At 44.2% G+C, this 25,549-nt stretch overlaps 1 long non-coding RNA gene across 1 annotated transcript in view; it reads right to left on the reverse strand.

The window, feature by feature from the left end:
- Nucleotides 1-25,549, reverse strand: part of LOC132591525 (uncharacterized) — a 95,509-nt gene that overhangs the window by 33,838 nt on the left and 36,122 nt on the right. The window contains exon 2 of the long non-coding RNA XR_009557025.1: nucleotides 10,245-10,445. This is a non-coding gene — a long non-coding RNA (uncharacterized LOC132591525). The remainder of the gene's footprint in view (nucleotides 1-10,244; nucleotides 10,446-25,549) is intronic.

Here is a 25,549-nt window from a genome sequence, read left to right on the forward strand (position 1 = left end):
GACCACCTGCCCCCACACAGGCCTTTTGACTGCCAGATCAACCTGGTGCCTGGGGCAACTATACCCCCAGCCAAGCTGTACGCCATGTCAGACCAGGAACTGGAGGATCTGCGCGCTTTTATCGACAAGAACCTCAAGCGGGGGTTCATCAGAGAAAGCAAGGCAGCAGGGGGCAGCCCGGTCTTCTGGGTGAACAAGAAAGACACGCAACAGCGCCGTCTTGTGGTGGATTTTAGACGGCTGAATTCGGTGACAGAGCCAGTGGCTTTCCCCATGCCCAGAGTGGATGATCTCCTGACAGCGGCACGCAGGGGCAAGATTTTCACCAAGCTAGACCTGAGGGGGGCGTACAACTTGATCAGGATCCGGGAAGGCGATGAGTGGAAAACCACGATGTTCACGCCTCTGGGCTCTTTTGAATATCTGGTGATGCCCTTCGGGTTGCAAGGGGGCTCAGCATGCTTCCAGGCCTTCATGCACCACGTCCTGGGGTCCCTACTCTTCCGGAAATGCTTGGTCTTTCTGGATGACATCCTTATTTACTCCAACGACCCAGTGCAGCACGTGAAGGACGTCAGGGAGGTGTTACAGCGCCTGAAGGAGAACCACCTGTATGTGAAGCTGGAGAAGTGCAAGTTTCACACCAAGGAGGTGGACTTCCTGGGCTACAAGCTGTCAGACAAGGGGCTGGCAATGGACAAGGACAAGGTGCAGACCATCCTGGACTGGCACAGCCCCAGGACGCGCAAAGATGCCCAACGCCTACTAGGCTTTGCCAACTTCTACAGGAAGTTCATCAAGAACTTCTCTCGAGTTACGGCTCCCATCACTGACTGCCTGAGAGGCAAGCAGAAGTTCAGGTGGACACCAGAGGCGCAAGCAGCGTTCGAAAGCCTCAAGAGGGTGTTCGCCTCAGACCAGAACCTGTTCCACGTGGTTCAGGACGCGCCCCTACGCATTGAAACAGATGCTTCTGATAAGGCTGTGGGCGCCATTTTGTTGCAACTGGACGCCAACAGAGAGTGGAGACCCTGTGCCTTCTTCTCCAGGAAGTTGACCCAGCCCGAGCGAAACTACACAGTTTTTGATCGGGAACTTCTTGCGATCCACGCGGCGTTCCAGCACTGGAGACACTTCCTGGTGGGCGCCAAGCACCCCATCCAGGTGTGCACAGACCACAAGAACCTGGAGTTCTGGAGAACTGCCAGGGTGCTCAACCAGCGGCAGATACGGTGGGCGGAGTTCTTCTCGAACTTCAACTTCTCCATACACTACATCCCAGGAGAGCAGAATGTCAGGGCGGATGCCCTCTCCCGCAAGCCAGAGTACATGGAGGAGGAGGCGCCACCAGCCCCAAGGCACATTTTCCCCCCGTCGGCATGGTCCTGCGGAGCAGCAGTGGTGAGCGAGGCAGAACTCACAGCACTGACGGCAGCGGATGAATTTGCCAACCGCATCTTCAGAGAACTGAGAGGGGGGAGGGAGCAGGCAAAAGACTTTGCAGAACGCAGAGGGCTGCTTTTCTACAAGGGTGCGCTGTACCTACCCACCACCCAGCTTCGACGTACGGTCCTCAAGCAGATGCACGACAACCCTACAGCGGGGCATTTTGGAAGGGACAAGACCACTCACCTAGTCATGAGACACTTCTGGTGGCCAGGGGTGAGGGAAGATGTTCGAGACTATGTAAGGGGCTGTACCACCTGCCAGCGGGCGAAGGTGGTCAGAGCAGCGCCACCAGGGTTGCTGGAGCCCTTAGCCACACCACACAGGCCGTGGGAAGTGGTGTCCATGGACTTCATCACAGATCTGCCTTCGTCCAGGGGTAAGACTGCAGTGTTGGTGGTGGTGGACCTCATGTCCAAAATGTGTCACTTTATACCGTGTGCCAGGGCAGTCTCGGCAGAAGAGACAGCCAAACTGTTTGTTGATCACATTTTCAGACTGCATGGATTACCTTTAAGGGTTATTTCGGATCGTGGCCGCCAATTTGTTTCCAGGTTCTGGCGGCGGCTCATGAACCTCCTGCAGGTGGAGGTCAGCTTGTCGACGGCTAGACACCCGCAGACCAACGGACAAGCGGAGAGGGTCAACGCCATTCTGCAGCAGTACCTGAGATGCTACGTCAGCCAGCGGCAAACGGACTGGGTGGATCGCTTGCCACTAGCAGAATTTGCCTACAACAATGCAGTGCACGTCTCCACAGGGGTGTCGCCCTTTAAGGCCAATTACGGGCGCGACCTCAGATCTTTCCCAGAGAGGGAGAGGGAGGAGGAGGAGGAGGGCCCACAGGCTGAGGATTGGGCAGAGGAACTGGAGACGGTGCACCAGCAGCTCAGAGAACACTTGGAGAGGGCCAAGGAAGCGTACAAAAAGGGGGCAGATCGCCACAGGCGACAAGGGGAGGTCATCAGGGTGGGGGACAAGGTGTGGTTGTCCTCGGAGGGCCTTCCCACCAGAGGGAGGTGCAAAAAGCTGGCACCCAAATGGCTGGGCCCCTTCACGGTCACGCAACAGGTCAACCCGGTGGCATACAGGCTGGCACTGCCAGAGGACATGAGGGTGCATCCAGTGTTTCATAGATCGCTGCTGTCGCCGTACAGGGAAAGCAGCAGGCTCCGAGACAGCGAACAAACCCCCGAGGGAGGGGGGGAGAGGGAAAGCAGGGAGCAACTCAATGAGGCCACGGCCATCCTGGATTCAAGGTGGGGGGTGGGGGGCCTGGAGTACCTCATGGCATGGGAGGATGCTCCACCGTCCCAGAATGAATGGGTTCCCGCCACTCAGATACAGGAGGAATTCTTGGTGGAAGAATTTCACGCCCTCTTTCCCCACAGACCCAAGCCCTGGCACATGGAAAGGGAGGGGGAGGAGGAGGAGGCACGGGAGAACAGCTCACCATGGCGCTGGGAAGCGGAGTTTGAGGAACCAGAGGATGAGGTATGGGTGTCGCCAAGATCCACCCAGTCAGAGGAAGGAGCAGATTGGCAAAACATTTTTACCCCCACCAGCTCTGACGCCACGGACTTTTTGGGATTCCCGTCCTCCCAGGCGGAAGGGGGGGGCTCGCAGGACTGGGGGGAGGTGTTCACACCAACGGGCTCGGAGAGCACCGAGTTTTTAGGCTTCCAGTCGTCACCGACACATGGGGGGGGCCTGGGGAGGGGTGAAGGAGAGCTTGGGAGGGGGGTGGATGTGAGGGACAGGGGATATCGCGAAGTCCCTCCCCTCCTGAGTTCAAGCCCGTCCCCGAGCAAAGGGGAAAGCAGGGAGAGTTCCGATTCCAGTGGGGAAGCAGGAAGTCGTGTCCGAGGCTCAGGCAAGGTAGAGGAGCCAGGGTCCCAGGTGGGACAGGAAGGGGCAAGTAAGGGGGGAAGACCCATCCCCCCAACTCCAGAATTACGCAGGAAGAGGAGGGGCAAGAGGATGGGTCTGCCAAAGCTTTTGTGTTGGAGAAAGACGCGCCAAAAGCCATTAGGAGGTTCTGAAACCGACTGACAACATCGCTCCGTGTAAATAGCAATGACTTGAGCACTGTAAATACGCAGCACCAATAAAAGAATAAAATGCAGAGCTGCGTAGCGTCGTTACTCTGAAGTAGTCCACTCCGGCCACTGTGACAATTTCTCTAATGGAAACAGGAGTATCCTACCATGCCCTCCGACATTTCTCCAGTGAAAATAGGGACATCCTAAGGCAAAGCGGGATCAAATCAGAAACCAGGAAGGCTTCTCTAAATCAGGGACATCTCTGGAAAAATAGGGGCAGGTGATCATCAAGACATACTGCCTCTGACAGTGCAAGAGAACAGCTGCTGGTATCCTTGCCCTCCAAGGCAACTGTGTATCTCATCGACCCCTCCCCACTTTGTATCTGCAGGGAAGAGGAGAATGTATCAGTCCAAGGGCCTCATTCCCATTTAGGCAACTTCTTGAGAGGCTGGAGGGAAAAGTGAGCAAAGCTATGAATCTGAATGTTACCTTCATAGAGTAGCTTGGTTCACACACACATACACACACACTTTTCTGTCCTCCATTCAGGCAAACAAGAAACACGGTCCAAATTCAAGGACACATTCCAGCCCAGCAAAAACATTCAAAGAGTGTTAAAGCAAAGCCATGGAACAGTGATGAACTTCAGGCTTTCAACTTTCAATGGCGCCCCCCTGTGCAATGCTAACCGTGTCCCACCTCTTGGTTCTACACCATTTTTGTGGTGCCCCCTGCAGTGTGGCAGCCAGTGTGGCTCAACCAGTTGTGCTACCCTAAAACCACTTCTGTGGGGAGGGTTGTAGCCTGGGGAAAGAATATGGGGTATGGCCTAGGGATAACATGAGGCAGAGGAGGTTTTAGGGTAGCACGACCAGTTCAGCCACACTGGGCACTGGCACCGCAGTGGAAGCTGCAACAGTGATGTAGAATGGAGTGCAAGAGGCAGGAAGTGCCAAATTTTAGAATCGCACAGGGCGCCACTAAAATTTGGGAGCCCAAAGTCTGCTGCTATCTGAGGGCCAGGGCCAGAGTAGGCCGGGGGGCACATTTGGCCTTTGAGCTTGAGGTAATAACTTAAGATAACTTTCTCATGTCTTGACAACTGGCTTCTGGCAAGGTAAGGAAACATTCAAGATCATGATGTCAAGATGTAGCAGTTGTTGCTGAGAGCAGAGTAGAATGGCTACTTAGGTCAGGGCCGGCTCTAGGGGTAGTCTGGGTGGGGCGGGGTGCCAGGGCACCGGCCCGGTAGGGGGCCGCCGCGCGGTGGAGCCACACAGAAACCGTGCTGCACGCTGTGCCCACCCACCAGCCGCGGCAAGAAACGGAGCGGGGCGGGGGTGCCAGAGCGATCTCCGCACCACGGCGCCAGGGCGCCCGACGTGCTTGAGACGGCCCTGACTTAGGTATCACCAAAAAGGACAAATGAGGATGCCGATTTGCATAATAGTCAAACATGATATTTTCTTTGCAGAGATGCAAATGTATATGGAAGCCCCCATGCTGGAGAGTGTAGGCTCCCAAACTGCCAGAGGGTGGAAGCCCCCAAACTGCTGTAATCAGTTCTAAATTATTAATCAAATCTGTGAATATTTGACTGTATTAGTTACATTTTACATGGAATATTTCTTAGGGGTGTGGGTATGTGGTGATTATTTGTTATATGTATTTTCAGAAACTGGAAAGTGGTTGTTTGTTAACTTTGTTTTTCAATTTCTGAAATTACATATAATACTTTTTTAAGACTTAAAAATAAAACACCAGTTGTTGGGGCAACGTCTATTGCAAACCCCTCCCTGAGGGTGATTCCCTGCATGAATGGGAACCAGATTGAATCTTAGCCTCACTTCCTGCTAGGCTGAATTGTTGATTTGTTGTTCACAAATAAACATGGCTGTTGATGCCTTCCTGACTAATTCTGCTTCATGGTTTCAGGGTAGGCCTGTTGCAAGGTCTTCTCATACAGTGAGTGCATTTATAAAAACTTTGAGGTTTCATCATGTGGTATATTAATTAATTAATGCTCTTCCCAAACTTCACGGGAAACTGCAGCATCTGGATAAAGTAACAATATATACCAACTCTCATTCTCCATTGGTACTGTAACATTTGAGAGTCAGGAGGTAGTTCTGAATGATGAATTGATTTCCAATGAGGGTGTTTAAAAAACAACAACCAGCTGGCTAATCCTGGATAAATGCAAACACTCATATTAATCTTATTCTTTTCATTGGCATTATCTCAAAAGGCATTTGCCAAGCCACCAACCCCTTCCAACTATGAAATAATGTTATGTTTCTGTATCAAGTAGCCATTTTAAGGTTCAAGCCCAGGCTATACTCTCTTTTTTTCTTTTTTCTTTCTTTCTTTTCTTTTGCAAACCTTATCAGAGTCAGTTTTAGATACTTATCCAAAAGACACAACCCCCTCTAAAACAGCCTTCTTCAACCTGGTGCCCTTCAGATCATAGCTGCCAAGTTTTCCCTTTTCTCGCGAGGAAGCCTATTCAGCATAAGGGAAAATCCCTTTAAAAAAGGGATAACTTGGCAGCTATGCCTTCAGATATTTTAGACTACAGGTTGATGGAAGTTAAAAGGCAGCAGGTTGAGGGAAAGTATTCTAAATTTTGGTCTGCATGTCATTCTTGCTTCTCACCTGATAACAGACAACTAGTTGAAGATCTAGCAGAGTGTTCATTAGGATAGCTATAGAAGCAATGTATTTACAGTAATTGCATTTTGCGATTTCATGCTTGTGAGTTACCACAGAAGTGGAGTCAGGCTTTGTTCCCTCTTTACAATGTCCCCAGTTTGCATCCCCTGAAACTCAGACCCTGAGGGGTCTGAACAGAGTGGAGTGTGGCACTTCACATAGTAGCTGGTTGTATGTGTCATGATCCTCTACAAAACTCTCCTCACATGTAGAAAACTACCAGGAGGGAACAGACTGGGCAGAGCCTTTATCTCTATTCTGTCAGTATAGAGGGTGCCCCCCCTGCTTCCCTTATCTGCTGTTCAAAGTATCTCCCCCTTCCCATGACTATGTTCCTTCACAATGTTTAAGATAACCAGGAACACCCTCATAAGCTTATTGTCTATACAGTAGCTCAGTTCTACAATGGCACACCAAAGACCCATAAGGCTGGGTGTCCTCAGGAATTAGCAGAAAATATTTTTGTGACTTTTGGTGGCCAAAGAGAGGGCAAGGTGGGGTTTAAATCAACATAAACCACTTTGTTACCCGACAGAAGCACTTGGGCTAGCTCAGGCTACAAGAAGTATAAAATTAAATGTAGTGCTTTGGGGACCATTTAAAGGAAAGATTGTTCCTTTTATAGGATGTTTGCATTTCTCTTTCTATTTATGAAGATATCTTGGGGGGGGGGGAACTGATGAGAAGTTCTATGAACTAACCATTGTTCTTGGAGTGAAAATATTCTGCTTTCCATCTCTGCTTCAGAACAGCAATATTGATGCTAAAACTTTTTTAAAAAAAACAAAACCCAGAAAAGTCCAAAACTGTATGTTTCTCAAAAGTCCATACCTGTTCCTCTTAAGAACACTGAAATTGTGAGGTCAATGTGTATGAATCCAATTGCCTATCTTCATCTCAAAAGCCTTTAGCTCAGGCATCCCCAAACTGCAGCCCTCCAGATGTTTTGGCCTACAAGTTGATTAAGATCATATATTAAAATGAATGTATCAAATCTGCACTTTCTGAAACAATATAAGAGCTGAAACACAGCCATCCTTAAAAAAAAATTATGATGTTTTCCAATCAATTATTATTTGCAAAAAAATACATATACAATGGAAAAGTATGCATAAAAATGAATATATTGGTGAATATAACCTACAAAAATGTGTTATACTAGGGGGGATTGTTGCAGAAATGTACATTAGTCAAACCTACATACAAAAATGTGTTTATTAGGAAAAATGTGTAGTAAAATGCTGGTGAATTTTCATTAGAATATTTTTTTTAAAAAATTAAATTGCTCCAGAAATGTGGAGAACTGCATTTAAGATGGGAGAATGAGAAAATTGACAAATCCTTCTATCCCTAGCAGTAGGAGAGGGAGGCCCCTCCAAGCATTTAGAAAAGGAAGTGTTTAAACATGTTTCCATTTTATTTCTTCCAGAGATTATAATGCATAATTTTTGCACAAAAGTCAATTACATAGCCCAGTGATTTACCAGCAAAGCTGGTCAAAAGATATTATCTTAGTGCCAGTTAATGTGTGTGACTAGTTACAAGACAAAATAAATCCTTCGGAAATTACTTTTTTTTAAAAAAAAAATGTACATAAGAAAATCTCAACCAAAATGACAGCCCTAGTAAATGGTTTCCATTTACCAGAGAGAGTGACAGCTTTTTCTTCCCTAGGAAATCACTGTCCCTGCTCTGCCTTTCAGAGAACTATTTTGAGGAGACCTTAAAAATAAAAATGTGTCTGTGTGGTTATGAGTTAACAGCTTTTCTGGTTTCAGCAGTGGTGTGTGACATCAGAGCAGAACTTTGGGGCAGCTGTGCAGGCCCCCCCTCCACCTCAGCAAAATGAGGGCCCCTAAATATAGCAAGCCTTTCTTACCACATTTTGAAGCAAGTAATACCTATTACAACCTAAATAGGGGGAGAGCAGAAGACCATTAAGTTCAGAGCTAAAATTACCTAATCGCACCACTGGGTTTCAGCCTATGTATAAACAGAAATGTCCCATAGTGTTTCATCCAGGAAAAGGGGAATGGGTGCATCACAACCCCACCATAGCCAATGGGATCACTCTGCTACTTCTGTCAGAAGCATTAATCAAAACGCAACATCTCATCACGTATAGGCGCCAGGCAAAAGCTTTCCTCTATGACCTAAGAAGTAGGTGGGATGATATTAATGTATTTCTTTTTCTCCTTGGTTTTAATGCATCAGGGAGGGGGATGTTACCTGGTTGTTTGCTTGAAAGTCACTTTGAGTACATCTGGGCAAGATAAAGTGACTAACAAATGGTAATAACAATTGTGGGAGAAGCAAAACCTCCAAGGGAACAAGCTTGAAGCTATCCTATACTGCACCGCATTGAATTTTCTCAATATGCAGAAACCTTCTGGGCCTGTCTTAAAAATATGGACTCGTCCATTTCTTGACAGCAGAGTGAGTAAGGAGGAGTGTGCACAAGACCAGAATGGATGTTTGTAAGTGTCTCCACCCAAAATGGTCTCGTGTTGCACATTAAAGAGGTATACTTGGAACTACTCAAATGTCTTTAGTTTTTAGTAGTTTTCCTAGGTCTTGTCTCTGGGATGACATAGAAGGAATCATGGTCAGGGATTAATATTTTAGAAGAGTTTACCATTACAAAGGAGAAAGCAAAGCTATTGACACCATGCAACCTTCTAAGCAGCTGAGAGTTCCCAAGCCAAAACAAAGAAAGAATAAAGTTTCAAATACCTTTTCCCACCCTCTTCCAAGAATGTTAAATAATTCTGGTATATTTTGTCCTGAAGTGACTTGTTGCACAACTGACAGGCTAGGGATGGGAGCAATTTGACTTGAAACGTTTTAATGCTCGTGCCCATCTGAGGAATTACTTCATGGAATGAAATGGCAAAGGTTACTAACATGGTTCCTTTAAAGTTGAGTTGATGGGGGAACTAGAAAAACTTGCACTTTCTGGATAAAATCATACCCTCTGATTACAGGCTCATCTGTCACATGGAGCTTTCCCTCCACCATCTTATATGGTAATCTTAGAGACATTTAGAGAGTAACCCTATATACAAGAAGCTGGCATAAAGCAAGCCAGTGTAAGTTAAGACAGCATAAAGTTACACCAGATCCAAACTCTACTCAGCAGCGGCCCTACTGCTAATTGTGCAGGCTTCAGACTGGCAGAGGGAAAAGAAGCCTTTGAAATATTGTTTGAGGTGCACTACCCTTTTTGCTGCCTTAACTTATACCTAGTTTACAGGTCACATGACAGAGCTGAAGCAGTGTAGGATCCAGCCTAGGTCTCCCTTCTTTGGTTCCTCCCCCACCATGCCCCTATAGTACAGTACTAATTTTTCAGAGCTTAAACCAGTTTACGATCCATTGCACTCAGCTCAGCTAACTGACTCCCAACTGTGTCAGGATGGGGGAGATACACTGATGTATCTCTGGCTCAGCCAAGGATGAGGGAGTTAAGCCAGCCTAGTTCAGCTGTGACAGGGACCTCCCAATTTAGCTGGAGATAGGCTGGATCCTAATGCTTTCATCCCAGTGGATTCTGCTAAAGGATTGCTCCCTCAATGTAGTATTTTTTTAACAGACACTTGTCAACAGCATATAGAGTTGGATTGCAAAGTCACCACAAGGCACTTCAGAAGCCCTCATTTTGGCTCATGCTGAGTAGTTACAAATCCTGCTCTATCTCTGACAAACTCAAAATCCCTCTGAGGTGCACCCCAATTTGTCTCAAGGTTCAGGATTTATCCAGATCCCAAGCACAACCCTAGGCTATTGTTTCACACCCAGAAGGTACCTCAGAATCAAAACAGAATCAACAGAATCAAAATTCCATCTGAAAACTGGCACTGTCCTAACTTATTTGATTCTTATAGGATAGAGTCAGAGTGTGTGTCCAGTACACTGTGGCCATGCAAGGGCAGGTTCCATACCAGGGGAAAGAGGTGAAGAAGCACCCTGGTCATGGAAGCTGCAAGTGACTACATTTTACAAAAAGTCAAACCAGAAGTAGACAAGCATAAGGATACTTACTGTGTCAGCAGTATGGAGATTGTGGCCTATCCAGGAAGGACCATAGCTCAATGATAGGAGGTCTTCTTTGCATTCAGAAGGTCCCAATTTCAATCCCCAGTATTTCCATGGAGCCCTGAACAGCAGCTGGCAGTCAATGTAGACAATACTGAGCTAGATGGGCCAATAATCTGATTCAGTGTAAGGTGTCTTCCTTTGATCCTAAGAGCAAGAAAGGACCTTGTCAAGAGTATGAAGGGTAAAACGAAATGGGTGCAGCTTGGAAAGCTGCTTATCAGAGATGAAGGAAATTAGGAAGGATCAATCACTTGAAGGCTTTTGGCAGAACTACATATCACTTATCTAGGGATGACCAGAGCCAACATTTCTTGGTCATGTTTATGTAGTGGATAATTTTCCCATTTCACTCAGATTTTTTTTCACATGCTTGCAGGATAATTTCCAGGAGCTATTGTGTGGATAAAGCACCAGAATTAGCTCTTAGCAAACTTAAAATGAGAACTGGGACTTTGAAGAAAATATTTATTTATACTTGTAATTATTTTCCCTCAGGGATGGTGACAATTATTTGGACAGTCAGGCACAAGAATGAGTTTTTAAAAGGACCATTCTGTGTTAACCTCCTTGACTTCAGATTGTGTTATGCACTCCCTTGAATTCAATTAGGTGGCCCTTAACACAGAATCTGAGAGTAAAATGTCTTTAACTAGCTGCTGACAAAGAACAGCTCCTGATAAATGCAAACAACAGTGCACAAAATGCTGGTGGTGCTGACAAAGATTTTACCAAAATGTTTAACAATTACATTTAGAAAATTTTACAATATAAATATGTAATCCACTGCAGGTTGTGAACCCCATAAACCTATTACAATTTGCCATGTTCACATTCTCTGGCATTCTGTAGGCCACATTCTATGTCTTCTTTTTCTCCCTTCCTTAACGTACCAGTGAAAAACTTCACCCACATTTTAACACCCAACCTACACACACACACACACACACACACACACACACACACTGAAAAGAATTGTCAAAAAAAAACCTCCAGCAAAGATCATTTATACATCTGACAACCTTTAAACCCCTAAAGAAAGGGGGAAACCTTACTGCTCTCTGAAGAGCTCTTTGGTGGAGCAAGGAGAATTATGAGCAACAAGAGAAATACTGGTAATTAAGACAACAATATATCTATATCTCACAGCTGACACAGAATGGAGCTCCAAGTTAGCTTTGGGCAAGGTGTTGAAGGAGGAGGGAAAGAATGAAGTGCAGGTGTGCTGTTAAAGAGACATGCCAGCTCTGGAAAAGACCAACTAGGGCAGATTTGATTTTCTTAAGAAAGCAGATGTGTGCATATCCTCCAAATACACATTAGAGCAGACGTGAATAACATTTTGCCCTCCAGTACTTGCTTAACTCCCATCATCTCATCATCCCCAACCATTGGCCATGCTTGCTAGAGCTGGAGGGTCAAGGGTTCCCCATGCCTGTATTATAGTATCAAGTCAACAGTGAACCAAAATAGAAGTCAAATGCGAGGATCCTTTCTCAGACCAAGGACCACATTCCCTTCCAAACAACATCCCAGGGTCCAGTGGTGGATGGGGCCAGAGGCAAAAGTGGGCAGAGCAATGAATTAACTTTTACTTTTAATACAGTAGGCTAGTTTCTACTCACATCTGCATGCCCACTGGTGTTTGGTGCCCATTGGGACTGGGTGGGGTGGAAAACAAAGGCCTAACAGCAAGTTAGCATCAGGTGCTAAACAAGGAGCCCAACATGCGGAGCTAACTAATTCTAACCAACCCCCTGCTGAATTCCACACGGATAACAGTGAAGCTCGGGACGTAGGTGGCGATATGGGTTAAACCACAGAGCCCTAGGGCTTGCTGGTCAGAAGGTTGTTAGTTTGAATCCCCGTGACGGGGTGAGCTCGGTCCCAGCTCCTGCCAACCCAGCAGTTCAAAAGCACGCCAAAGTGCAAGTAGATAAATAGGTACCGCTACAGCGGGAAGGTAAACGGCATTTCCGTGTGCTGCTCTGGTTTGCCAGAAGTGGCTTTGTCATGCTGGCCACATGACCTGGAAGCTGTATGCCAGCCAATAACGCAAGATGAGAGCCGCAACCCCAGAGTCAGTCACGACTGGACCTAATGGTCAGGGGTCCCTTTACCTTTAGCAGTGAAGCTAAGGAGGAAGAGGCTGATAGGCAGAGCCGCACTCTGGAGTGGAAAAAACAGAAACAAAAAGGGAGATGGGCTTGGATGAATCCAGACTGACATTTGTGGGGTAATGGTCCTAATAGTCCAGTCTACCTTTCTATCCTCCATCCAAGCAAGCAAACCACTCAAGGGGGGTGCAAAGCAGGGACAATGAGCGGAGTGACCTAGGGAGATGGGGTGTGGCTGGGTAGGGGGTGTGGCCTGGAGAAGGTCCCACAATGGCCCCATTTGGCTCTCAGACATTCAGCTCTCCACTTCTTGTATCAGTGGTCATTGTAGAAGTGTGCTTTTCCTGCCTGCCATCAGAAAGGATGACTGGAGATGAACTGCCTAAAGGAAAGCAGAGAAAAGACCAGGAGTGAGATATTGTATTTTTAGCATAAAGCTCAGTGAGAGTGAGTATGTTTTGCTCGCAAAAGATCTACCATTCAGGTCTCATCAAACTCCTGCCTGAAAGCAGTGGCCACTGGTCTGGTTCCAAAACTTGTCCTCAAGATTCTCAGAAGTTTTATTTTGAAAACTGGGGGCCAATTGGAGGCTGGAAATCTATAAAGAGATCTGAATTTCTGGTTCTCATGAGGGAGCTGCTTCAGCACTTTATGCTTTGCTTCTAGATTTACAATTTTCTCCCTTTGAAAACCTTCGATGAACATGGGAGGCTGATCTAGCCTTGGAAATTGATCCTTCCCAGTGCTCTAGAATCTGGTCCTCTGAACCCTTTATTTCTGTTTTGGCCCTGGGGGGGGGTCATTAAAACAATACATAAATGCTCTTTAACCCCAATTCGTCTAAACCACATGCTGAAATGGTGCTCCCCCTTTCGTGGGTGAGGTTGCAATGTGAAGGGTCCTTATTACCACGTGTTGTGGGATTGTGTGCATGTAAACAAATTTTGGGATTTAGTGGTTTTCAGCCCCATCACCAGAGAGAAGATCTATAAGGACCCCTGGTTGTGCTTACTTTCCATGTTTGTGGGAGGTAACTAAAATTTACTTAACAAGATACAGTGGTATCTTGGTTTATGAACTTAATCCATTCTGGAAGTCTGTTCTTAAACCAAAGCATTCTTAAACCAAGGTGTGCTTTCCCATACCAGTGGAGGACTCAATTTACAAATGGAACACACTCAACAGGAAGCAGAACATGTTCTTATGCCAAGGCAAAGTTCACAAACCGAAACACCTACTTCCGGGTTTGCAGCTTTCTTAATCCAAGTTGTTCATAAACTAAGCTGTTCTTAAACCAATGTACCACTGTATTGATAATTCATTTTCTAACAGCTTCACATTTAGTCATGGCCCAAGGTTTATAAAAGCCTTCTTTATACCTACATAAAAGAAATTGACCTACCCACTTCAAGTTCTCAGGGGAGAAGTGGAGCCACTGGACTTCACAGCTGCCTGTTGGCTTTCTGTTGCTTATTTAACAACACAGTCACACAGATGTCAAATTCCATCCAAATATCATTTCATCTGTTGCTGGTTTTGATTATGAGTTTTTGATTCACTGTTTGCGTGTCAAGGTCACAGGACATCCCCCCAATAAATCACACATCACACAGCAATTTAAGTTTAAGGGTTTTGGCATTATTTTGGCCACAACTTTATTTAAAATACAACCAAATGTGAGTGGTTGCTTAGGCATTGGTTCATCCACCTGTCCCCTGCCCTGGGACAGATCTGACATCCCTAGCCATCTAGGGAGGTCAGTAGGTAAACACCCCCTGAGAGAGGATGGAGCCATGTGTCAGGCCCTTCACCTCTCCCCGAATGTTCCCTGAGGCTCTTGCTCTTGCATGGTCCTAGCCCCTTTCAGGGGTACAGACAAGAGCCAGGATTCCTTTAACAGAATACCCCTATAAGCAGCAGCAATTTTGAGGGTAGGCCCAGCCTTTCCATACCCCTCCACCAACCAATTTTTTTAAACAATGCCTAACCGCCAACCTTACAAGTTGTGACGATTTGCTACGCAGTAGGCAAAAACCAAATGGCACAGCCAATCAGCCAAATGGATGAAATTCCTACCAGGCCCCTGTCCCAAAGCAGGCGACCCCATGACAGGCATAGCAATTTCAAAGCAAAAGGTCCTTAAATAGGGCAGGCAGGCGGGAGATCTGTAGCACTGGCAAAAGTGAAACTAAAAGCTGCACAGAATTTATACCCGCTATCACTTTCAATCATTAATTTGCAACATGACCTCCCCCCCCCAAAAAAAATACTGTCCAATCCCCCTGTGGCCATTAGACTAACCTACCCAGCAACCCCAGGGGATGTCCTGTTAACCCTTACCGCAACACATGCTCTCAATGAATAGAGAACCCGATTTATGTCTTACATTGAAATTCTGCCCTATCACCCTCTTTTGTACATTTTAAAGTCTTTTTCTTTATATCTTTCTTTCTCTTACCATATACCTGACCATTCACCTCATTTTTATCTTCACAACAAACCAGTGATGTAGGTTGATTAGTAGATGATCCAGCATGGCTGAGTGAGCTTCAAGACTAAGGAGGGGTTTGAACCTGGGTCTCCCTAGCTTTAAAAACAACCTCCACGTGAGAAACAGGCACAGTAGGAAAGGCATTACCAGTAGGTATACATTCCAAGAGTGTTTCCGTTTGTGGCTGCATACACAGCATCCACTTAAAGCACATTTAAAGGACATGACATCCCCCAAAGAATAACGGAAACGGTAATTCCTAGCACTCTTAGCAAAACAGTTCCCAAGACTCTTCGGGGGAAGTTGTATATGGTTTGTTTGCAGCCTCATATGGGAACATCATGTTTGGATTCCCTCCCATCTGCAGGGTGGTTGGCCAAAATGAAGAGCAAAATACTGTCAGAAGCAGCTTTTTAGCTGGGGAATCTGGACTGGAATTCTAAAGAGCTCCTTAGGTTCCTGAGAATGAGCCATATAAATGGAAGCCTCTTTTGCAGAGGAATTAAACTTTCCAGAAACTGAAGAGCAGATTTCAAAGCAGCACTTATCTGTACAGGACTTCTCTCTGCACACTCCTCCACTTAGATTTTTTTTTGGGGGGGGCTCACTTCTACACTATTTTCCCATCACTCAGTGGCTCTCAATAAAATACACTCGATAAAATACAAGTCAACAAGTCAATTAATAAAATTACATAACATCCATAATAAAACAACAACCTGAGAACTATAAAAATCAAACAAGGGCTCATAAGTCATATCTATTAGAATGTAAGCCCGAGAACAGGGACTGTATTCTGATTTAATTTCCAAATAGGTCCCAGCAATTTTTAGATGTTTTTTATAAATAAACAACTGCCACTTTCCATCCTGTGTATATTCCACCCAGAAACACCCCAAAAGAATGGTAAAACATAATGAGATCCCATAGGTGGGGGTGGGCAAATATGTTGATTTCAATTTATCTCTGCTTCTAATTTTATCCCAGTTTTAAGTTCATTTCTCCACATTTACACACCAAGTTTTTTTGGGGGGGAGGGGGGTTATAAATCCTGATTAAAATTCTCTAGCATTATAGTGTGACTTTCTCCTAATATGCACAGGTTTCTAGGCTATTTTCCCAAACATACACATTGCAAAGCAGTTGCCCAAAAATACAATGCATTTTTAATGTTGTTTTCACTAATATATGCCTTTACATGCATGTTCATGTGCATTCTTGTATGTATCACTTGGCTAGAAAATTGCATTGCAGAATTCAATGTGAGTTTCAAAGGATGGTTGTGTCTCAGTTCAAATCTTGCTTCAGAATGTGCAAAGGGCAAGTTCTCTTAAATTTAAACTAAGTTAAATTTATTCCCACTCTCTACCCATGGGCAACTGGGATAATAGAGTGATTTGGCTGCTTTAGACCAGGGATGGACATAAGGTAAATTGAGAACTACCCTGTTTCTCCGAAAATAAGACGAAGCCATAGCAGGATTTTTAAGCATTCAAGGAATATAAGCCATACCCTGAAAATAAGCCATAGTGATAGGCAGTTTAACCTTGTAGGTTAAACTGTACCATACTTAATAAAAAATAAGACATCCCCTGAAAATAAGCCATAGTGTGTGTGTGTTTTTAGGAAAAATAAATATAAGACGGTGTCTTATTTTTGGAGAAACACGGGTACTGATAGTTCGCTAGGTAGGGATGGAGAGTCTGGGATTTGGTTTAGTTCACATTTTAATGCAAACCTAAGGGCTTATCCACACTTCTTCTTGTCCCACTGCTCTCCTCTAGGGAAAACCACTCTTTAGTTCTCAATTGGAGCAAATGGCGATTTAGGTTTCTTCCGGATTGACGCTTGTTCCAATTTAGAGCTATAGAGGGAGTTTTCCTTGGGAAAGGAGCAGGTCAAGTACAAAACCACTTGGACCCATGCTTTCTAGTCATGGGACAACCAGAAGTTTGGATGAGACCTAATACAGCCTTCCCCGAAACAATACGCAAATTGACACAAAGCTATCTTTGGAAATGCACACTTGTATGAATTTTGTGATGTAGTTCTCCAAAATCTGTACAAAATGTCTACAGCAAGGTAAAGAGCATAAAAACGCATGTATCGATGAAAAAGGCATACCAAAAATGCACCATAGTGGAGAAAACGGCTTGCAAAACTGTTTTCTATTAGGAGCAATTACATATAAAAATGCGAATGTTAGGAGACATGCACTATGGCAATTTCTGTGAGGTTTTTCACAAACTGATGCAGAAATATGATGTATGGAACATAAAACTGGAAAAATCAGACATGAAGAAAAACCAAACCTGGCAGCTTAGTCCATCACTATCTTTGGGTGATTTGTAGTAGGTCAGCAAGGGTTCCTGATTGCTACTTAACAACAGCAAAAACCCAATGGCTCCTCTGCACAAATACACACACTCTCTAAATTAGACTGCAAAAATTAAGAAAGCTTTGGAAAGCCAGAAGTACTGTACTGTAGATGTTTCTGTGATGGGGCCACAAGCTCAGTTCCAGTACAGCAAACAAATTCCTGGGCTGAGCATATTCCATAATTCTAAGAATAACTGCTGCCACCATGAGCAACAGAGTAGACCCACTGAGCTTAATGACATGACTCGTTAGTATTAATGGGTCTACTCTGAGCAGAACTTGGTTGGATACAATATTGCAGTATTGGAGATAGGCTTCCATGTATAAGGAATTTCTCGGACCAGGTTTAGAAGATGGAATGACTGGAATGTCCACCTATGACATTTTGGGGATGAGGAATCTTGGGTCCAGGAACCAAATGTGATCCTCCAAGCCTCTCTATCATGCCCTTGGGGCTATTTCCAGGCCAGGCACCCTCTGTAGTCTTAGTCTTCTCAAGTGCTCTTGCCTGTCTCTAATGTGTCCTTGAGCTCTGATACTTCCTCTTGCTTTTCCTCAGTGTGTGAGAGTGTGTGAGTAGGTATAGAAAGAAGCCTACTGTACAAGGTTGGAATGTACATTTGTTACTCCTCCCACTTTTACCTCTGTCCCCTCCCACCACTGACATTTGGTTCCTGGAAGATTGCCTAGAAGGGAATGTGGTCCCCAGGCAGAAAAAGTTCCCCATTCCCACCCTATAGCCATATTGAAATAATTGCATGAACTCTGTCATGAAGGCATAACTTCACTGGCAAAAAACGAGAATACGATATCAATCGGAGCCACCATATTCTTTGTTTCATTGCAGATATCTACAGCAGGTTCATGCAATGGAAAATGGGGAAGGGAAAGGTACTGGATAAGGCAGAAACATTTATTTCAGTGAGATCCAGAGGAGGGGTACAGAGACTCCCACAGTTTACTGCATCTGAGGCAGGTAATTAAAACTTCATCACAGATAATTCAAATTGATTGGCAGCTGTGCTAAGTAAGTTGAGTGAGTAGGCCCATGGCAGCTTTGCTTGCTTGAGTCATCTGATCTATTCACTGTGCAGGGATACCTGTGCAACCCATTTAAAGCAGTTTCAAACTTACTTAGCTGCCACAGCCCACAGGACTAGAGTTTGATCAAGTGGCTAGCCTTCTTCAACATTTAAACCTCAGTATCCCTACAAAAATATTCTTTATGCGTTCATTTTCTTATACGGTACCATTAGTGTACATGTTGCTTTGCATAATACAAAAAGCACAGCTCCCAGCTCCCATGGAGATTACAATCTAGAATTTGATGTGACATGGCAGGGGGGGTGGGGGTAGGAGCAGAGGGTGGCAGGGGGGAAGCTGCAATATATGCAGTACATTTGTTCCAAAGTGCTTTGGATTCATAGTGGGATATTGCTCATTCCTGCTCTTTGCTCATGGCCTGGCTGTCTGGATTATGGGGAATTTATGTGTTGAGGATCTCATCAATCTGGGACAGAGGAACATCTAGGGTTCCTTGTGCCCTTGGCAAGGAGGTATATTGGGGTATCACTTTACTGCAATACCTACATTAGAAATGACTACATTTTGCATGAGCCAAGTACTCAAAGCATCTGGAGAGAAGATGAGGTGAGAAGGAAGGGCAGAAAAAATTGCACGCCTTCTCCTGCATTTGATCTTGCTATGACAGTGGTGCCACATCACATGGTTGGGCTGGCCCTTGACTTTAAACTGTAAGGTGAGCACACAAATAAGGGTCCTGCTGGTCTTCTATTAAAACTCTCCTAGGTGTAGCTGCACTGCCTGAGACTGAGCAACTTTGTGAGATAAGGGGCTCAACAGACTCTTAGCTTTTCCCACTCCACCACTCTGCAAAAAACCCAACCTGCAGCACATTTTAGAATTGCCATTTTGTATGCTTATCTGCCTACCATCAGCCTGCATGGAGCACCCCATTTGACTCCCACCCCCTGCCTGGGCCTTGGACTGCCTACTAGAGAACTCTGTGGGAAATAGCCCTGGTGCTCTCTAACAAAATACATCTCTGAGGTCTTCATGCAGTAATGATTTCTTGAGTTATTTGGGAGGACCCAGAAAAGTTTTTTTGTGTTTTTTATATTAAGTGTCCCCCTCCCAAGTTGCTGTGTAGAAGTACTCAATTAGGATATATCAGTCCCAAGTTTCTCAATTACCACATGAAGGACAGTCCCATTCACTTATGCCTAAAATGCTTACTGAGGATCTTTCCTACCCTTTGACATGCCAGTTGGTCTGTGGCAGTGACAGAAACAATTGCATTGCTTTCGTTTCGCCACAAAGTTTAACCATAAAGGAAGGCTTTTGAGCCTCCTAACGAGCTCTGGAGAGCAAAATGGGCCAAGGCACTTCACTTTGCATTCCGTAATAAAAACATGGAGCTTAAATATCATCATGAAATTGTATCGAAGAAGGAGAGTTATTTGAGCAAGGGAAGAATGTTGGGGGGGGGGGTTTCCTCTCTTCTGAAAGCCAGCATAAAAAGAGGGGCAGACTAAAGCTAACCAATTTAAAAATTAAATCTCAAGGAAATTGCAAAGGAACATTAACGAGAAACCCAAATAATAACAATAATAAAAAGTCCAAAAGATTCACGCTTGTTTCAAAGTTAGTTTATCATAAATCTGGCCTATGACACATAATAACTAGGAATGTTTTGAAGGTTATTTGATAGCAAGTTCAACAGTGTAGGTGACGGATGGAGTGAGCAGCATGATAATGAGTCCCCGGGGAAATCAAACTGGAAGAAGCAGACAGGGTGAAACATCCACGGGTTTGTATTCTAATGGAGGGGGGGGAAGCATATTCAAAAAGTTGACTGTTTATCTCATCAGAGCATCAAATAATACAAAGTCACTCTAATCAAATATATAAAACGCGTCAAATAGATAAAGCATGTTAGAGAAAGGTTCGCTAAAGAGGAAAGGAAGGATAGAAACGAGGGGAAACAATGCCTGATTTGGCCCTAATGCAGAAACACTTAATAGCTTTTGGGGGGGGGAGGTTCCATATCATCCACTGTGAAAGTCTCCCACATGAGCTCCACTGAAATGAATGAGGGGTTAGTATGAGCCCTATGACAATAGCACTGTGCTGCTCTCCACTCCCTTCGGTGGTCAAACTGACTGGAGACAGAGCTGTTCTGAGGGTATCAGCCCTCCATTAATCACTGCCCCACATTTGCTTGCTTGTTTGTTTGTTTGTTTGTTTAAACATCAATAGCCCACCTTCCTAGCCAGATAATAATATGTTGCTAAATGTGTTTGAGGGGCAGCTGCTCTATGAGCTAGGCCCCCAGATCCATGGGGAGATTGAGCATTCTAGGAAACACGTATTGAATTTTTAACTCTCCACCTGACTTGCATGGAGCCAAAAGGGTTAGGGTATGCACTGGAATGTAAACTAAGCAAACAACTAGGAGGTCTTTGTGGAGACCTTACATAACCCACCAGCTTCAGAGAATCTGGAACAGAACAGGCTATTGCAAACAATGGGAATACTAAAGGGACCCCTGACCATTAGGTCCAGTCGTGACCGACTCTTGGGTTGCAGCGCTCATCTTGCATTATTGGCTGAGGGAGCTGGCATACAGCTTCCAGGTCATGTGGTTAGCATGACAAAGTCGCTTCTGGCGAACCAGAGCAACGCACGGAAACGCCATTTACCTTCCCGCTGTAGCAGTTCCTATTTATCTACTTGCACTTTGACATGCTTTCGAACTGCTAGGTTGGCAGGAGCAGGGACCGAGCAATGGGAGCTCATCCCGTCACAGGGATTCAAACCGCCGACCTTCTGATCAGCAAGCCCTAGGCTCAGTGGTTTAACCCACAGCGCCACCTGCATCCCAATGGGAATACTATCACCCAGCAAATGTTAAAGGGACGTTTGCATCAGTGTGTAATAGTGTGCACAGGGAATTAAGCAATGAGTCTTTGTGTGAGAATGGGGGTGTTTGAAATATACAAGAGTAGGATGGCCATTTACTCTATTTTACAGAGGGCTCATCTTGATCCACTGAAATGCATGGAATGATATGATAGCATACTTCAGCCACAGCACCATGAACAGCACTTTGGTCCAATATCAAAAATCAGAAAAGGGAGCAATGAAGGATATTTGTTTTTAATTCAGTGGTTCACCCACCTTTCAACCTTCTCTACTTTGGCACAATTAATGGAGTTCTTTAAGTGTGACAAATAAAAAAAATGCAGCCATTCACAATTTAATTTTAAAAGCATGGCAGCTATAATTGATTAATATTTAGCATAAAAACTAATTTTAAACCCAATTGTGGGAAAGGAGTTATTTACTTCTTCTTCTTAAAGGTTTTTGATATAATAAATATGAGACTTTTTGCAGGCAGGTGGTTGTTGTGCTCCAGCTGCAAATGCACCTGAGTCACCAGCAGGACTCAATTTGGTACCATTAGTGGATAGTCTAAAAAAAAAGGAACACTTCTGTACAAAATTAAAGCAATACACACCTGAGGCACTAATGGAGATCACCAATAGTGGATTAGCAAAATGCCAAGTAGACCATGGGGCAATTCCCAAAGCTAATACGGGCCTACATAGGAGTCAACTCCTAGAGGCTGAGGTCCCTTTGGGCCCCCCAATAAAAAATTTGAGGGGGCAGGGGCCCCCAAAGTTGATGGGCATTGCCATTCAAATGGTGTGTGTGTGTGTACCATTGTGTGCATCACAGTTGCTTCTATTTGAATAATCTTATGTTTTACACAAGGATTTTTACAGAGGACGAGATGGTTGGACAGTGTTCTTGAAGCTACAAACGTGAGTTTGACCAAACTGTGGGAGGCAGTGGAAGACAGGAGTGCCTGGCATGCTATGGTCCATGGGGTCACGAAGAGTCGGACACAACTAAACGACTAAACAACAACAACATGTTTTGCATGTTTTTTGTGCATTGTGGGTTATTTCAAAATGCTATTTATTCTGTGGCCCTATTGGCTGAATTTGCATTTGGTTTCTGAAATGTCTACTCTACTGGATGTGCTTCTTGAGCAGGTGTCATATACATTTAACACATTCTATGGGAAGAGGCAGGAAAGTAGATTTTTCTGACAGATTCTTCTCCAAGAAAAAGAGCCTGGGTAACATTTTCCTGTGTGAATGATGGCAACAGGAAAATGAAAGCATGTATTGTGGACCAGTAACATACATGCTCCGAAAATAGGGTTTGCACTGGGCTATGTAGGGGAAGGGCATACCACAGTGGCATAACATATGATTTCCCAGACTCAATCCTTAACATCTCCAAGTAGGCCTGGGAAATACTGGAGAGCTGCTACCTCCATCAGTGTGTAGAGTAGATAATATTGATCTAGATGTACCAATCGTCTGACTCTATTTTAGAGATGGGTCAGTCAATCTGTTGATTTCAATTTCCCTCTGTTTCTCATTTTTGCTATCTTAAGTTTAGTTCTTCACATTTCCATGTCAGTTTCCAAATGGTATTTTATCCTTAAAATTCCTCGTAAAAATTCATCAGCATTTTTGTGTGGATTGCTCCTACTGTTAGAAAAATACAGGCTGTGGTCACCATGTTGCAAAAAGATTTGCATGTGTTAGCAGCTTAAAACCCGCAATATACAACCTATGTATGTACACTTACCCGGGAGTAAGCATGACAGAATACAGTGGAACTAAATGGCGGGGGGGGGGGCTAAGAAGGGCCCTGCTAGATCAGGCCAATGGTCCATCTAGTCCAGCATCCTTTTCTCACAGTGGCCACCGGGAAGCCCACAAGCAGGACCTGTGTGAAACATCCCTCTCTCTACTTGTGATTCCCAGCAACTGGCATCCAGAGACATAGTGCCGCCAAAAGTGGAAGGAGAAGATAGCCATAAGGGTTGGCAGCCACTGTTAGTCTTATCCTCCATGGATTTGTCTAATCAGCTATCAGGGTTGGTGGCTGTCACTGCCTTTTTGGGAGCAAATCCCATTATTTAGCTTTTGCACTGTGTGGAAAAAAATACTTTATTTTGTTTGTCCTGAGTCTTCCAACATTCAGTTTCATTGGGTGCCCCTGAGATCTTGCGCTGTGTGTAAGAGAGAGAAACTCTGTTCATGTTCTCAAAGCTGCACATTTTATATATATTTACCATGTTGTCTCTTAATTGCCTTTTCTCTAAACTGAAAAGCTCCAAATGTAACCATTCCTCCTAGAGGAGTTGCTAAATCCTCTTGATGATTTTGCTTTCCCTTTTGGGGGGGGATATGATTGCAGCTGCAGATACTCTCACACCTTACAGAGTGACTCTCAGCCACCCATTAAAAATAAATAAATTAGGACCATTCATTCCAAGTGATCCATGCAAACACTTTGGATCATTTACCTTCTTCCCTCCCCTTTCCTTGGCACTACGGAGTCACAGCTTTAATGTTACTTCTTATCTGACTTAGATATCTGATAGATATTGTAAATGTGTGTGTGTGTGTTGTATTGCAGGCTGGTGATGCGATCTACCATGCTCTGTTGTATCTTTTTTTAGTTGGAGACTATCATCGTTTTAAAAGGTATGCAGCTAAATTTTCACCAAGGAAGAAGGCACCATCAGGTGTATTAAAGTAATATTCAATTAATGCAATTTAGGTGTAGATAAAGCATTCCCTGTCAAATGTATTAACACCTTGCCTTTAAGGTAGTTATTTATTTCTCTCTCAATACGGAGAAGCTGTCATTTCATTAAAAGCAAAATCAATGTTCACTTTAGCAAAATAATAACAATAATGATGATGATGTGATGGTGGGATAATCTTTCAGACACCCTCTGCCATTTTTTCAGTAGCTTCCATCTCAATTTGCTTCTTTGCATTTTCTTGGTTATATCCTCTAGAGTCTATGCCTTACTGGTGAAAAAGTTGAGCAACATTCCTTCTACTTCATATGGTAACCTGTTCACAATATTATGATGGTGTTTTCATAAATCTGTTGAAATGGATTTTATTGACAACCTCATAAATCACAATTCTTCAGAGTGCCAAGATTCCTTATTGATAAACAGAAGCACATTAAAAACATTCTGAGTTATCTGCCCAATTAACATCTTGCATAAAATTAAGCACAGGGATGAAAAGTGTTATTTACCCAGCAAAGTTATATATGGAATACAGAAATGTATGCATGTGTGCGTCTCAACCATATACCAAAGAATGAAAAACATGTCTACACATTCCTGAAGCAGCCATATGCTTAAAAGGATGTCATTATGATACAGAGTAGTTCAATTCCAGAGTTATTCTGTCTTTAATGACCATATTGTTTACAATGGTTGTTTCATTATTGTAGTAAGATACCCTGAGGGTCCTTTCCCTCACAGCTGAGGTAAAAGTGGAAAAATAAAATAATTAGGCCTCTGCAATACAACAACCACACACACACACACACACACACACACTATTAGATCTTCCAGGATCAGATACAGTAAAAAATAAAATAATTTTTTTTAAAACAGGAATGACTCAAATAAATAGTATTTGCGTAAATCTCCGCATGTTGGGCCCAGGACCTGTGGAATTTCTTAATTCCATATTTTGTGTGATTTGGCTGCCTCAGGGAAAATTATCTAGACCAATGTTCTGATAAATATTGAAAAGCATGTAAACTACAAGGCATTTGAAAAATTAAAAAATACAGCCCCCACAAGGAAAAGAGAATAAGCTCTTCTCTTCAGGCTTCCAATATAAGTTTTAAAAATTATTTTACACCTTAAAATAGCAAGAAATTTACATTCCGAGGTACTGTTTGTTCAACCTGCTACTGTTGTACTGAAACCACACATGAATCCAGGCTGCTTGTTCTCCTTTCAAACACAGAGCTTTTGGCGTGGCAATTATCAGGCAGATCTACCGATACCCAATGAGTAAAGTCTGTTCAAGGCTGCTTCTCTGTGTGGTCTTTAAGAACTGTCCTTATCAGCCTTCTGTTTATTATTGTCCTCAGTTTAAAAGGGAATATGCCAAGCGATCCCCGGACTCCAATCTTTAGGCCTGTTGTCAGGACAAATTAATTTCTGTGGAAACCCACTGTGACTTAGATACCATCTAGGAAATGTAGGATTAATGGAGTCCCCATACAGCAAGCCGCGTGTGGCAATGGCTGCCAGGGGAGGAGGTTGGAATGAAGCATTGTGAGAACAGCGGAGAGGGTGGAACAACAACCAAAAAAAAAAAAACCACCAAGATGTT

This window comes from Zootoca vivipara, chromosome Z, assembly GCF_963506605.1.
Source record: "Zootoca vivipara chromosome Z, rZooViv1.1, whole genome shotgun sequence".
Taxonomy (NCBI): domain Eukaryota; kingdom Metazoa; phylum Chordata; class Lepidosauria; order Squamata; family Lacertidae; genus Zootoca; species Zootoca vivipara.